Consider the following 14,137-nt stretch of genomic DNA (forward strand, 5'->3'; position numbering starts at 1 on the left):
GTACTATGAACATATTGTCGTTGCACGCGCACCGTCCATTTCCGGACACAAGTAGTCTCGGAACACAGTATAGAACTGAATCGCATTCACGTCACAACAGAAGTTCGAAGTGGCCTCCATGGGATTGCAGGTGACAGGGATGTAATCCGTACATCATAAGAATGAACCTGATGCAAACAAACAAACGCGATGATTTGGTCAGAAGCCGTAGCACACGTACACTGTTGTGTTACGCTCTTGGAATTAGGTCCTACTTATGTATTAGACACGTTATTACTAAGTTACGTTAAATGGAGCGTTAAGATATTCAAATGTATTGACAGCCATCAACGTTTTTCTTAATCACGCTTTATCTACGTAGCTTTTATTTAAAAAATCGTCTAGTCACAGCGTTGTGCTCTGATTGTCGCGCTGTTAATGCGCAGTGTGAAGATGCTTTCTGTTCTGTAGTGGAACACGGATAAAAAGTGCCGAGAAAGAGGCTGTTCTTAATGTTTTTCATAAATTTACGGAGATAATAGTCAGTAGCGTAATGGTATGTGAACCATATCGGCTATTCGTGCGTTGGTTCATATCTCCCAGTGTCATTTTTTTTCTCGTTCAATTTGAAATAACATCTCGTAATTATAAAACTCATCAGTTTTTATGAATAATGCACGTCTTCTTGTTTCTAATTACATATTGGACGCGAAATTCTTGTTTCCATTTCAAAACCACATTCTTGATCATCGATGTTTTATGAAAGACTGTTTATAAAAGTTGTTTACATTAAGAAAACATGACTATTTAAATTTTTAAGGGAAAAAAGAAAAAAACAAATCCTCTTTATTTGGGCTATGTCTCTTTTTATACTTCAGACATAGATAAGTATCGTAGAGACATAAAAAACAATAATTTTCACAGCATCCAGCACATCATACAAATGCTGCATTTTTACATTTGCTACTGTGCCATTACAATATGAACCCAACGGAACTGATCTGGAGCCAAGCTGCGAGATTTGGACCGAGAAGTAACAAGGCTGTTAAGCTGCCAGACGTACTGGAACTAAAGCACGCGGCTTTTTCACTCATCAGTGCCGAATGCTGTCGGAATATAGAACGACTCGCCATAAAAGAAGAGAAAATGCTGCGCCTGGTTGGCATTGTGGATTCTGTTGTTGATAGACTCGTTAGCAGGTCACACCTCAAGAACTGAAGTGTATTTTTCGGATTCGGATAAGGATGGAGCTAAGAATCTACCAGACGACTGACTGTAAGTAATACCTTCAGTGGCTTCAATATTTTACTATACGGTGAAATCCTTCAATACTCTCTTACGATACACACAGTTTATGCAGATAAATTACTCTTGGTTATGTCAGGCATTTTCGTGTTCCGGTTTTCGTCTAGTCGTCTAAGGAGCGTATTGTGGGAAATTTGCAGTGTATTATTTCGTTCTGTAGAAAAATTAAATGACATTTGAAGCTGTATTGCTCCTCTGCTCGTCGCTTTTTACGTATGAACTGCAGCTGGCCACGTAACTGCAGTGTAGCTGTACCAGCTGAACGGCCAGTATTGCCCAAGTTAAATGCGCCGGTAAAGCTGTTGTCCCTTATCATCGCTAAGTCGATGTGCGCGTAACGCACAGCACAAAACGTACCCTTATTATCGTACTTGACAGTACTCGAAAAGATCGGCTGCAGTGCCACGTGGAATGGAAATGCAATGAGGTTCTAGCAAACGCGGAAGAATACATAGTGCAATGTTTACATCAGGCTTATTCTTATGATGAACGGATTATAGTAGCGGTTGTCATACAGGATACACTTAATCATACTTTGCCTTACATCATGTTGGCGGGCCACTTGCTGGAGCTTGTACTAGGGTTCCTCTCAATATGCTGTAGAACCCGCTCCTCCACATTTGGTGTACGCACAGTCCGCCGTTTCTTTGCACTTTCTTCTGTCTGAAAGGTGAAATGTTGTGTGATGTGGCTGTGGATGGTGTCTGTGGGGGTACGTTTTTTGGTATAGCCTTGCTGCCTCTCGACTGTTTCCATCTGCTTGACTGTACACAAACACCACCTCGTGCTTGGCTGTACACAGAATCCATCTCGGCTAGTTCTCCATATGAATACCGGACTATTCTGCTTCTTAATAGTTCGCTGCGCCAACCACACAGCCTGCAACACATATGACATACACGGAACATCGTCAGAGGAACTGTCATTCGTCAGCGCCATCGACTGTGGCAACGATTTATTTCCGGTCATACACAGGTGGACAGAAGTTTTCACACGCAGTCTTGTTTGTAATAGATCCTGCCCTTATAATGAAGGTGATGAACTGTCGATGTTGTTATGTTCATTGTTCATACCATGTGCCCCAAATGTTATACACAAATTTATTTAAATCCAGAGCACTGGTTAAAAGCCAGAGACAGAAACGCTGATAGATGTTGTAGTTGACGCAGACATAAGTATTCACACACTGGCGGTACAATGCAAACATATCGCCACAGTTCCAAGCTGGATGTCGCTGAGTGGGGGCATAGCTGCGTCAGGTGTGGGAAAACTGGATATTTTAAAGAGACCTTTGAAAGTAAGTGCTGAAAAACTAGGTTTGCGTAGTGACTACCATTTCCAACAGGACAACGATCCAAAACATACAACGTACGTTAGTGGATTCTGTATCATCATCATCCCCCCCCCCACTCTACAAACGCCACCTCAGTCGCCAGACATGAACCCTATTGAACGTTTGTGGGACGAGTTAGGAAGAAGAATCAGGAAACATCATATTTTCACTAAAACTCAACTGAAGGAAGTGATCGTTCAAGAATGGGGGAAGATGACGCAGCGGTAACAAGAAAGATAGTACAATCAATGCAGAACAGGCTGAAGGCTGTTATTAGAAGCAAGAGAATGAATACACGCTATTAGATGTATGCTGCTAAATCAAACTGTGCAACGTAAGTGACTGTGTGAATACTTATGGCCGTCCATTATCACAGTAGAACTAAGACTTTAATTTCTTTTCGGAACAGTATTAATGATTATTTATGTGTAAGTGTGGTTAAACGGAAATACATGGAGAATGGATTGTTTCAATTTGGTATTAACAAATGTTATAAGTAGTCTAAACATTAAATGTAAATGATATATCCTGATGTGTGAATTCTTATGTCTACCGGTGTATGTTCATAGGATCTTCTTTCTTACATTTCCATCGTTGATAGGGAAGAGGGGTGGCCATCTTAAAGAGGATAAAGATGCGGTCTTCTGGAACTTTACATCCGTTCCTTGAAAATATGGTCGTTTGGAGAGAGGGTTGGCTTCAAGGGGTAATCTTCTGGAGACCTTATATATGTTGTGCACAATTGTTTTACATGTTGGTATTTATAAACATGTCCAATAATCTCAAAACACGATGGCACACCATGCACGCATGCACAAATTTGGCTGGCACCAGGCCCTTGGCAAAGTTTCCTCCTTTATGTGTTCTGTGTATTCCGATCTGTCTGCTTGTAAAATTGAATCAGTATTCCGCAACATGTGGTTGACATGTTAGGTTCATGAAAATGGGAGGAGGTTAGTACACAATCCATTATAGATTTATTAACATAGTATCTGTTCTTTCGGACATGTCCGAAAGAACAGATACCATCTTAGTAAATATATAGTTAAGGCTCACCGGCGAATTGACCATCTTCTTCTGTGCGAATGCACAAACAGTGCCCGAACTCTTACGGGAATCGGCAACGCGCCGCGAGTAATGAGTATAATGAGCGGGGGCACTACGAATGTAGTGCGGGACAATACGTTGAGAATGTGGGTTTCACGGGAGGCGTGCCAAAGATAAATCCCTGCAGTCGCGCTATCCTCTGTGTCCTCGGTGGCTCAGGTGGATAGAGCGTCTGCCATGTAAGCAGGAGATCCCGGGTTCGAGTCCTGGTCGGGGCACAGATTTTCATCTGTCCCCGTTGACGTATGTCAACGCCTGAAAGCAGCTAAGGGTGTTCATTACATTGTAATTTCATTATAGATTTTTTATATACGATTTTACAGAATTATTCTTTGCATTCCATAGTGAGGGACTGAGTGAGTGCCTATGCGGACGCCATGTTATCACAGCATTTCAGCAATTTTTCATGGTCAGTTGTAGCAGGGACCTGGAGAAATGCAAAAATAAGCCTGAAAAGTTCTTCCTTGTTTAGAGCATCAAGTATCGCTTTAGTGAACTGTGCTATGGCAGATTGAGATGGGTATTCTGAAATAAATATCATCATTAATTGTGGCAAAATTATGTCTCTTTTTAAACTGTATTTCTTTTTTTACATAAATGTTTCTTTGTCGTCCATTCTTTAAAAACGTCCTGGAATTGCAGATTGCTTACCTCCACACCAATATTGGGTGGTGCATACTACTGTCTAAACTAAGAACTGCAGTTTAACTTCGAACAGTATTTACGTACTGAATATTGTGATGTATACATTGCACGTTGCCATTACTCGCGAAATTGTGGGCTTGTTGGAAAAGTACCCATACCAATCTTCTAACAGGAGTCCTTGCTTTTTAGATTCATTCGAAAAAGATCTAATTCCCATAACCATAACAAATATTTGACCACGTGTGTCAAAAAATATCTCATATGCCTTCACTAATCAGAGCTCAACCAACTTTCCCTTTATACTCCTGCTCAGGTATAGGGTCTGCCTTGTTAAGTCTTATACGTCAGTAGTCTTCATTGGCATCACCTCAAAAAATGTTCAAATTCGGCATCTGTCTTTGTCTCGCCTCCTTCCCCATGCCTCACATTAATACAGCTTACAGCACTAGTAAGGTATCGGTAATGATGCCGGAGCAGCTGAAGAATGTGCATGGTGTTGCCACAAACCTAGGAGGCTATCTTTTAGAGATAGCTACCCATGTAGTGTGCCGAGTTCCCACCCGAAAAGGCTATCTTTTAGAGATAACTACCCATGTAGTGTGCCGAGTTCCCACCCAAACTGCTCATGCCCAACCAACTACTATTATGTCTGATTTTTTTGTAAAATCGTTACATAAAGTCCTGAATCACTTGTTTCAGCCATCCTCGTACCGTTTGTCGGCTTTAAATGGTATTGCGTAACAGCAGTACTAAACACTTCCAAACATTTTTATGTCCTTGCTCTTCGTGGTAAGAGAGGTGCCTGTTGCATGTTTTCTATTCCTATTGGAGGTTCTTCCTCACCTAAATGTGGCAGCTGGTGAAACTTATTTTCCAGGTATACAACAAGACTCTCAGAACGTGTACTTTTCTTCTATATCGTAGTTTCCATCTATTCCTTTTCGCCTCCACCTTCCCTATTCTTCAGAAGATTTCATTGATTGCTTCAGATATGCCTGAGGGGCATAGACTTAGCCCTTCTTGTTCCGTAATTAAAACGCTCTTACTGCAAACATGTCAGTTCCACCTATCTTCCCACAGTACCCCCGTCCCTGCACTTCAAAACCATTTCTCCCAAGAAACATAATAAATCCTGTTATTACTCACACTTTCCATTCAAGGTCAAAGGCTTTTTACGAAAACTTAACGATGAAAGACCCCAGTATATGGTGAAATACGTTAATTTGTGGAAACATGTAACATTCGTTGTGGGTAAAAGTTCAGTATCATTAGCGTGTGTTGACAGATGGTATTTTAGTACAACCTTCCCATCTGCGTAGCCAGAACAACGCCAGTCTCTCTCTCTATCTCTCTCTCTCTCTCCTCCTCCTCCTCCTCCTCCTCCTTTGTTGCAAGTTCAAAGTTAATATGAGTGCAATAGGAATTTGCTACTCTGTGTTTATTTGACTAGATTTTTCATAATTTATCATTCGCTGGATACGCCAACACCACAAATATCCCCCCTCTGGGTGCAACAGCTCTTTTATGGTACGTATGCAGAGCGACTGGGGTCCGAAGTTAATGCAGCCTTCATTCCCTCCCAGGCTGTGTTCCCTTCCACATATCCTTTCATCCCTGTCCTAGCTTCCTCCTGTCTAGCGCCCCCCCCCCCCTCCCCCCATCCTTTCTCTCTTGGTGTTTCCCTTTGTGACGTCCCAGATATTTCGTCGATTCCGCCGTGCCTTTACAGCCTTGTCTTCTCATTCACCCTTTTTTGGTTTTTCTCTGGTCCCTCTTATTAGAGTTTGACGTCCCTTCCTAAATCGTTTCCTTATTGTGAACCAGTTGAGGAAGTTCTACCTCCCTAGCGTCTCTGGCGTGGATTCTCTCCTCCCTCCCCATCCCCTTCCTTCCTTCTTGTAGCCCCCCCCCTCCCCCGCACTAGGTCACCAGCATATCTAGGTAGTCCATGTGATGGGGCTGGTATGTAACTAACCGGCTGAGACACCTGACAAGAAAAGGATCGCACTTCTGGTACCTGAGCTGTCACCATTTCGCCCTAGGAGTGGTTGCTCCTCTTTCCAGGGCATCGGAACTCCTGCCAACGACCGCTGTGCCAGACGACCCTTGCTGTGGCTGGGTTGCGCACACAGGGTGAGCCCCTGATCTCAGTGGGTGGTACCAGGAAGGACGTTCTGCACACAAAGCGTGCTAATTCCATACTTCTGGCCACTCTTCTGGGTCCATCCTGTGAGAGAGGAATGCTCTTACTTTTGCTTCCTCGACCTTGCCCTCCCTGGCCATTCCATGGGAGGAGGGCAAGGCCTACTACCTTTGGTTTGAAACCCTTCCCTGTTACTCAGCTTGTTCCAGTACTGATGGCGAGACGTTCGCCGCTACCAAACTACTCTTTTTTGTAGAAAACATCAAAGTTAAGTTTGGTGGAATTGACTCGCTTAGTTAGATGCGATCTCGTTCCCTACTTATTAAAACCTGTTCTGCCAGCCAGTTGGTTTCCCTTTGGGCTTGTGAGTGTTAAAAAAATATCCCAGTGAGCATCATTCCTCACCAGTCCAAGACAGTATCTTCCACTGGGGATGAGGTACTCAATACTAATCTGGTATGGCGCTGCTTTCATTGCGTCCAGCGAGATGGCAGAGATCCTAAGAACAATCGTGTTGATACTGTCACTTTCAGCCTGTCTTTTAAGGGGGATACCCTTCTGGAAAAAGTCAAAGCTATAGTTTACTCGTGCAACATGAGGCCCTAGATCCCACCTCTCATGCACTGTGTCCTGTGTCCCCATTTCAGTCACATGTCTTCGCAATGTGAGGCGAATCCTATTTGCAGTGACTGGCTGCCCTATCCGCGTGGGGAGTCATTGCAGTCCCGCCACTTTTTAAGTTCTTGAATTGTTTCAGACCACATTCTCCTCACTCGTTGGATTTCCTGTTCTGTGAAAAGGTCATGAAGATTTAGGAATTCAAAAATGTCAACCATCTATCATACTCGGGCCCAACAAAAATTCGACTATCTCTAATATCTTTAACATCTACCTTTGCTTCTGGTGCGTTCTTCCTCCTTATCTCCGTCCTGTCCCCCTTTTCTTTTCCTCCTCGCTGGCGCTTCCTCTTCCCTCATGGAACTGCTCCTCCTCCTCAGCATCTCCAGGACAAGAATCCTGTTACTCAGATGCCGCCCCCATGCTCTTTGCGCCTCAAAGCTGCTCATTCTGTTTCTGATCCTGATATTGCTGCGACTTGCTCTCTTTTCAATCATACCTCTTCTCTCTCTCTCCCCTGAAGAAGAAGAGGGAGGTGGAGGAGGAGGAGGAAGAGAAGCTGTGCAAGTCTTGGAAGGAGCTCTTAGCTCTTCCTCCCTCGACATCCCACGGAGAGTCGCGTGAGAGGGGCCCCTGTTGCCTGTTCCCGAATTTTCTTTCATATTGCACTTCTCAGGTACAGGCTGGCACCTGGCACCTTCGGTACCACCTCCCATCTGCAGGGGATGGGGTTCTGCAGGATTCTGTTTTGAGTATCCCTCTCCTTTTAGTAACCATCAATGGTGTGGCGGTGGGTGTGGGACCTGCAGTGTCCCAATTTTTGTATGCTGATGACTTCAGAATTTATTTTGTTCATCCACAATGGGTGTAGCTGAACACATACTGCAGGGAGCAACACAAATGCGATCTTGTGCTCGCACTTCTGGCTTCAAGTTTTTGGCTGTCAAGATAGGCGTTTGTCCCTCAATGTGGTTGACTCTCACCGTTTTTTGTGACTGGTGTTTGACGCCCAGTTGACATGGCTTCCCCAACTTTGTCAACTTACGCACACATGTTGATCCCACATCAATGCTCTTTGATGCCTTAGCAATGTCATCATCTTTGATGTTGCAGATGCTGGACCCATTACACCATTGTGGGTAACGATTAGGCTTGATGGTTGTTGTCATGCTGGCTTTGATTACGTTCATGTGGGCTGTATTGAACTCCACTCTTTGCTGCAGTGTTTTCACTGTGGAGTTGGTAGCCACCTCTCGTGCTTTGACCATATCTGTTCCTGCACTGGTGAGTCCATCATCTTTAGTGACTCGTGGAGCAGTTTACGAGCTCCTGACCAATATCACCCTCGCCATCGCTTTATCCTGGCTATCCAGGATTCTTTTTTTTTTTCCCCTCAAACGACGTGAACACTCGGTGCTCTTTGTCAAAACACCAGGTCATCTTGGGATCCTGGGTGATGAACTCGCTGAGAGGTTGGCCAAATTGGCTACCGGCAAGCCACCTCTTGAGATTGCTATTCCGGAATCAGTCATTTGATCTTTTTCACTCTGTCAAGTTCTAAGAGTTTAGAATGCGAAATGGTATATCCTAACCTTTCTGAACAAACTATGAGCGATGGAGGAGACCACGAATTTGTGGAGTTCCTCCATGCAGGCCTCTCACAAGGACTCCATTGTCCGTAGCCAGATCCACATTGACCAGAATGGCAGTCTCACGATCATTTCCTCTGTCGCGAGGGTGCGCCCCACTGTCGTTGTGGTGCCCATTTGACAGTGTTCCACATTTGCTGGAGCAAACCTAGCCGCCCTACGACGGACTCTTTAATCTTCCTGACTCGCTACCCCTGGTGTTAGTGGATGATACCTCAGCGGCTGACATGATCATATGGTTAATTTGTAAAGGTGGTTCTTTTTTTACCATTCTCTGTAAGAGGGCGCTTCAGCCTTTTCAGCCCATTGAGGGGTTGGCAGGATGCCGTGTTGCCTTCTGTGGCCCAAATTGGCAGCGGCTGTTTGAGCTTGGTGGTCTGCCGCAGTCCTCGCCCTGCCTAGTCTTTTGCTCTTCCCCCCCTTCTCGCGTGTTCTGTTTGACTTGGTGGTTTCCCTCTGTTTTCCCATGATCACACACTCTGCCTTTGGCGGCCTGTGGCTGGTCTCTGGACGGGGCAGCTCGCTCGCCTTTTTTCCTTTCCTCCATTGGCCTTCTTCTTTGTTCCTTTCTCTAGGCTCTGTTAACGTTCGGTAGACCTTGGGGTTTCCTTTCCGTCGGTTTCTCTTACTAGGCTCTTCTTTGCTGTGTAGTTTTGTTGGCTTGCCTCTTGCAGGTAGAGGGGGGGGGGGGGGGCTGATAACCTCGTAGTTTGGTCCCTTTAATCATTAAACCAACCACGTACTGTCACGGCACTTTGTGATGCGAAAGTTGTTATGGTTTGAGAGGTGGAGCGACACAAACTCAAAAAGAAGCCATATTTTGAAGTCTTACACGTTAGCCAAAAATTAAGAGACATTAATAATCATGAAATAACGGTGAACGCAGCTAAAACTCGGGAATCAAATGACACATGTTACAAACAATTCATGAGGAAATATTCGGGAAATGGAATACAACTGCAGCTTACCCCGCAGAAACCAAGAGAATGTGAACACAAAATTCATGTGTAAGAAGTACAGACGTGTACTACAAGGTGTTTTGGAAATTTGTGGTAAGTTCCTATGGGACCAAACTGCTGAGGTCACCGGCCATACAGTGATTATAGTCCACTTAAATGCCCGTTTGCCACGTATTTCAAAGCAATTAACGTCATTCAGAGACTTCCCAGACACGTCTTAAAATAAAATTGTTGAACCAGCAGTTCAACAGATCGAATACTCGCAGCAATTGAATGAATGCATATGTAAAATTATATTGATCATTAACGCAGAGCGATAGAAATCAGTTTTTTTGAAGACGAAAAAGTTAAGAAAAGATAACCCTGGTTGGACATATGTCATGAAGTAAGTGTAAACTGGTATGGAGTTGTATAAACAGAAAGATGTGATCTCTTTAATTAGCTAACGGAAACCAAATAAAATAATCAGTCACGCTTTTCATTCAAAGCCCATGTGACAAAGTGGGCGGCAAGAACAGAAGATAGTGCCAGTATATTCCGTTAGAGAGAGAGAGAGAGAGAGAGAGAGAGAGAGAGAGAGAGAGAGACTTCAGTCTACTCTGCTGATATGATTCATTATTACTATTGTTATTAAATTGCGATAAGTGTCTGTATCTGCTCTTTCATAGGCTTTCAGTTAAAGATCTCACTTTCGGAATCTGTCTCGCCATTATGTAATTCTGTAGTTATCGTCCTTAACCTACTAAGCCTTTGAAAGTGCACCACATCTTCCAGGTGGCTTCGTGGTCGTAGTCCTTCCTTGCGACACTAGCAGAACTTGTGCTTCATAACTAATGACATCGTTGTTGACCAGACGTAAAGCCCAAATATTCCTCCCTTCCTTTACAGCATGTGAATTTTTGAAAATAATTGTATGTTTCGGCAGTAGAAGCACAATGGAAATGGAAATGAATGTTTGGCGTCATTGGCCGAGAGGGCCCTTGCGGGGCAGGTCCGGCCGCCTTGGTGCAGGTCTTACTACATTCGAAGCCACATTGGGCGACCTGAGCGGAGAAAATCTCCGACCCAGCCGGGAATCGAACCCGTGCCCATAGGACGGCAATCCGTCACGCTGACCATCATTGTCTTTGATCGTTGCGGACGCCACACGACATCCGTTCAAGCTCGTTTGTTGATTCTTCTTCGCAATTTTTTTATTACAGAGGCTATCCAGCTCTCTGGCCGAACACGCTGAGCTACCGTGCCGGCGCTTCTCAGCTGTCGGGGCGGACAGAAGCAAAATTAAACCTGTCAACAACGGAACTGGAGCCGTTACTCGTAGATGATGACGCTTCTTGGAATGATAGAAGATTGACAGTTCACACAAAAATAAAGCGCCAATTCTGTTGCAATTTTGGCGGAATCCCCATAACCCATCGTATTTCTAATAATGAACGACTGGAGTGGAAACTTACCAAAGGATTTTCTTCCTTTTCTTCAGGTGACAAACATGAAATTACAGGTGAGTTTGCCCTTCAGACGGAGTGACGCGCACATGCCAGACGCTGGTTACGTACTGCAGTTTGCCAAGCTGACAGTTGTTGTTGAGTCCGCAGCTCGTGGTCGTGCGGTAGCGTTCTCGCTTCCCACGCCCGGGTTCCCTGCCTCGTGATGACTGGGTGTTGTGTGCTGTCCTTAGGTTAGTTAGGTTTAAGTAGTTCTAAGTTCTAGGGAACTTATGACCATAGATGTTAAGTCCCATAGTGCTCAGAGCCATTTTTTTTAGTTATTGTTGAGAAAAGTAAACAATTGATCCACTGCACAACATGATGGTAAGTGTACTTTAAGCAGGCGCGAATAATGCGCGTGACGGGAATGTGGAAGCTAGCCAAGAGTGCCTTGTGAGGGGAAGATTTCACGTCGTTCAAAAAAGAAAAAGAAGAAGTCATGAATACAGGCCTGCCTTCGTCAGCAATAAAGTTCAGCAAATTAAGTATATCAAATCACCACACTCTCATACTTTTGGAATAACGCCGACCACATTCATCATTTGTGTAGCCTGTTGTATAATTAGCTTATTGATGTATGCAACCACTGCAATGCTTTTTCTCGTCACTGCGCGTCAATTCAAGCAATGTCATTCATGGAGGTTTCTCGACTGTTTCTAGCTTAGTCCTTACTATATCACTACCCTCACAAATCAAATGGTTCAAATGGCTCTGAGCACTATGGGACTTAACTTCTGATGTCATCAGTCCCCTAGAGCTTAGAACTACATACACCTAACTAACCTAAGGACATCACACACATCCATGCCCGAGACAGGATTCGAATCTGCGACCGTAGGGTCGCGCGGTTCCCGACTGTAGCGCCTAGAACCGCTCGGCCTCACCGGCCGGCTCAGTACCCTCACAATGAATCGTCTGTTCCTTCATGTGATCTGAAGATACTGTGCAGTCAGGTGATGTAATCCCTGTGGTTAATCATTCACTATACTTATTGAACTGTGCATTGTTCTTGACAAAATAAAAGAGTAACAAAACAGCAAAAACTTTACGGATATACAGGGTGAAGAAAAATTCGCGCACGCGGAATTCGCAGCGCGGTTCCTCACATACTACATAGCAATACAGAAATGTATCTTAAAATTTCGCCATACCCATATTTCTGGCAGGAAAAGAACTTCTAAGACTGGCAATCAGGCGACACTGTAATCACTTGTGCGGGAACTACTTCCGTCGGCGGCATATAGGAGCAGTGCTGTGGTGTGCAGTGCAGTCGCGTTTTGGCTTAGCATGCAGGAGGTCGAGAATTCGATTCTGGGTCGAGGCGTATTTGTTTTTATTTGCCAACTGTAGCATGCGTGGTATGGTATCTGGCGTTTTAATCGTCATACAGCGATTACAGCGGGTCTTCTACAAAACATTTGTACGATCACAGTAATAGAAGTACAATCGTTTGCATTGGTCAGCTTTTAAAGAAACATTCTGCACGTCGTGGACGCGAATTGTTTCACACAATTTCATCTACTAGATTTCAAACCTGTTTTCTGTGTCGTCGTCCCCCCCCCCCCCTATCGTCCCATCGATTAGTACCAACTGTTTGTTATTCCTACCACGTTCAAGATAATGGAAGCTGAGAAAACAAATAGGTGGATTGACAACAATTACTAAACTACCAGGAAAGCAAAGGGCGGAAACCAAAGCTTTACTTGTAAAAAGATGAGAGATGAAAATTAAAACTTCAAGTGACAAGATAGAATATTCAGAACTGTGTAAGTGTATAAGGAGGAATATGAAAGCCGACATACAAAAATACAGTGAAAACACCATAAAATTAGCATTAGAGAATAAAAGGACTGTAAGAAAGCTAAACAAAAACTTATGAGTGATAAAAACGAAATCATACCAATTGACGGTGATAATGGGTGCATAACGGAAAAGGAAGAAGTTCTAAAACATACAAAGAATATCTATAGCAAATTATATGAAAGAACTCATGAGCCACTAGGAAAACTTTTCGCAGATGATGAAGTCCCCAAAAACCTCCCGGAAGAAATAAGAAAAGCTATAAACGAGATGCAGAATGGCAAAGCAGGGGGTCATGATGGTCCGACAATTGACATACTCAAGTTTACATGGGAGGAAACAGAGAAACATCTGGCTAAAGTCTTTATTCGTGTATACAGAATGGCAGGATCCCAACCTGCTGGAACAAATCAAATACAATCTTACTGCATAAAAAGGGAAGTACTCACGATCTAAAGAACTATCGCCCCATTAGCGTACTTTCTGGTATATATGAAGTGTTCCACTAAAGTCCTGATAAATCACATTAATAAAGTAATGGATACTGCACAGGCCATAGAACAAGCTGGATTTCGCAGTGGTTTCAGTAAAATTGACGATATAAACACACTGCGTGGGGTAATTAGTCGAGCAAATGCCACTATGCATAGTCTTCATTGAGTTTGAAAAAACCTTTGATTCTGTCAGCCACTCTGCAGTCATACAAGCACTGGCCGAGCAAGGAGTGGAAACAAAATATATAAACATATTGTGCAACATTTATGACACGTCTGTAGCATCTATCAACATAAGAAAAAAACAAGTGCGAATTTCCCATTGGAAAAGGAGTAAAACAGGGCGATCCTATATCCCCGAAGTTGTTTAAAGCAGTTCTCGAGATGGCTATGTCCAAAATTATTTGGAACAACAGAGGAATAAGGATAAACGGTAAAAGGCTCACCAACCTGAATTTGCTGACGGTATAGTGGTCCTAGCTAACAATTAAGCTGGAAATGCAGTCCTCTATAAAATACTTAACAGATCGTTGTCAGGAAGCTGGACTTACAATAAATCACTCTAAAACCAAGGTTATGCATAGTAAGTTGGTAGTTGCAGGACAAGTAACACTGAAC

The 14,137-nt window shown here is 43.7% G+C and overlaps 1 protein-coding gene and 1 non-coding gene across 2 annotated transcripts in view; both read left to right on the top strand.

Moving 5' to 3' along the window:
• LOC126100884 (uncharacterized) overlaps positions 1 to 14,137 on the top strand; it is a 563,003-nt gene that overhangs the window by 279,151 nt on the left and 269,715 nt on the right. The gene's annotated exons all lie outside the window — the stretch shown is intronic.
• Trnat-ugu (transfer RNA threonine (anticodon UGU)) lies at positions 3,869 to 3,942 on the top strand. Its single transcript has one exon. It is a non-coding gene; the product is annotated as a tRNA-Thr (tRNA).

This window comes from Schistocerca cancellata, chromosome 9, assembly GCF_023864275.1.
Source record: "Schistocerca cancellata isolate TAMUIC-IGC-003103 chromosome 9, iqSchCanc2.1, whole genome shotgun sequence".
NCBI lineage: Eukaryota > Metazoa > Arthropoda > Insecta > Orthoptera > Acrididae > Schistocerca > Schistocerca cancellata.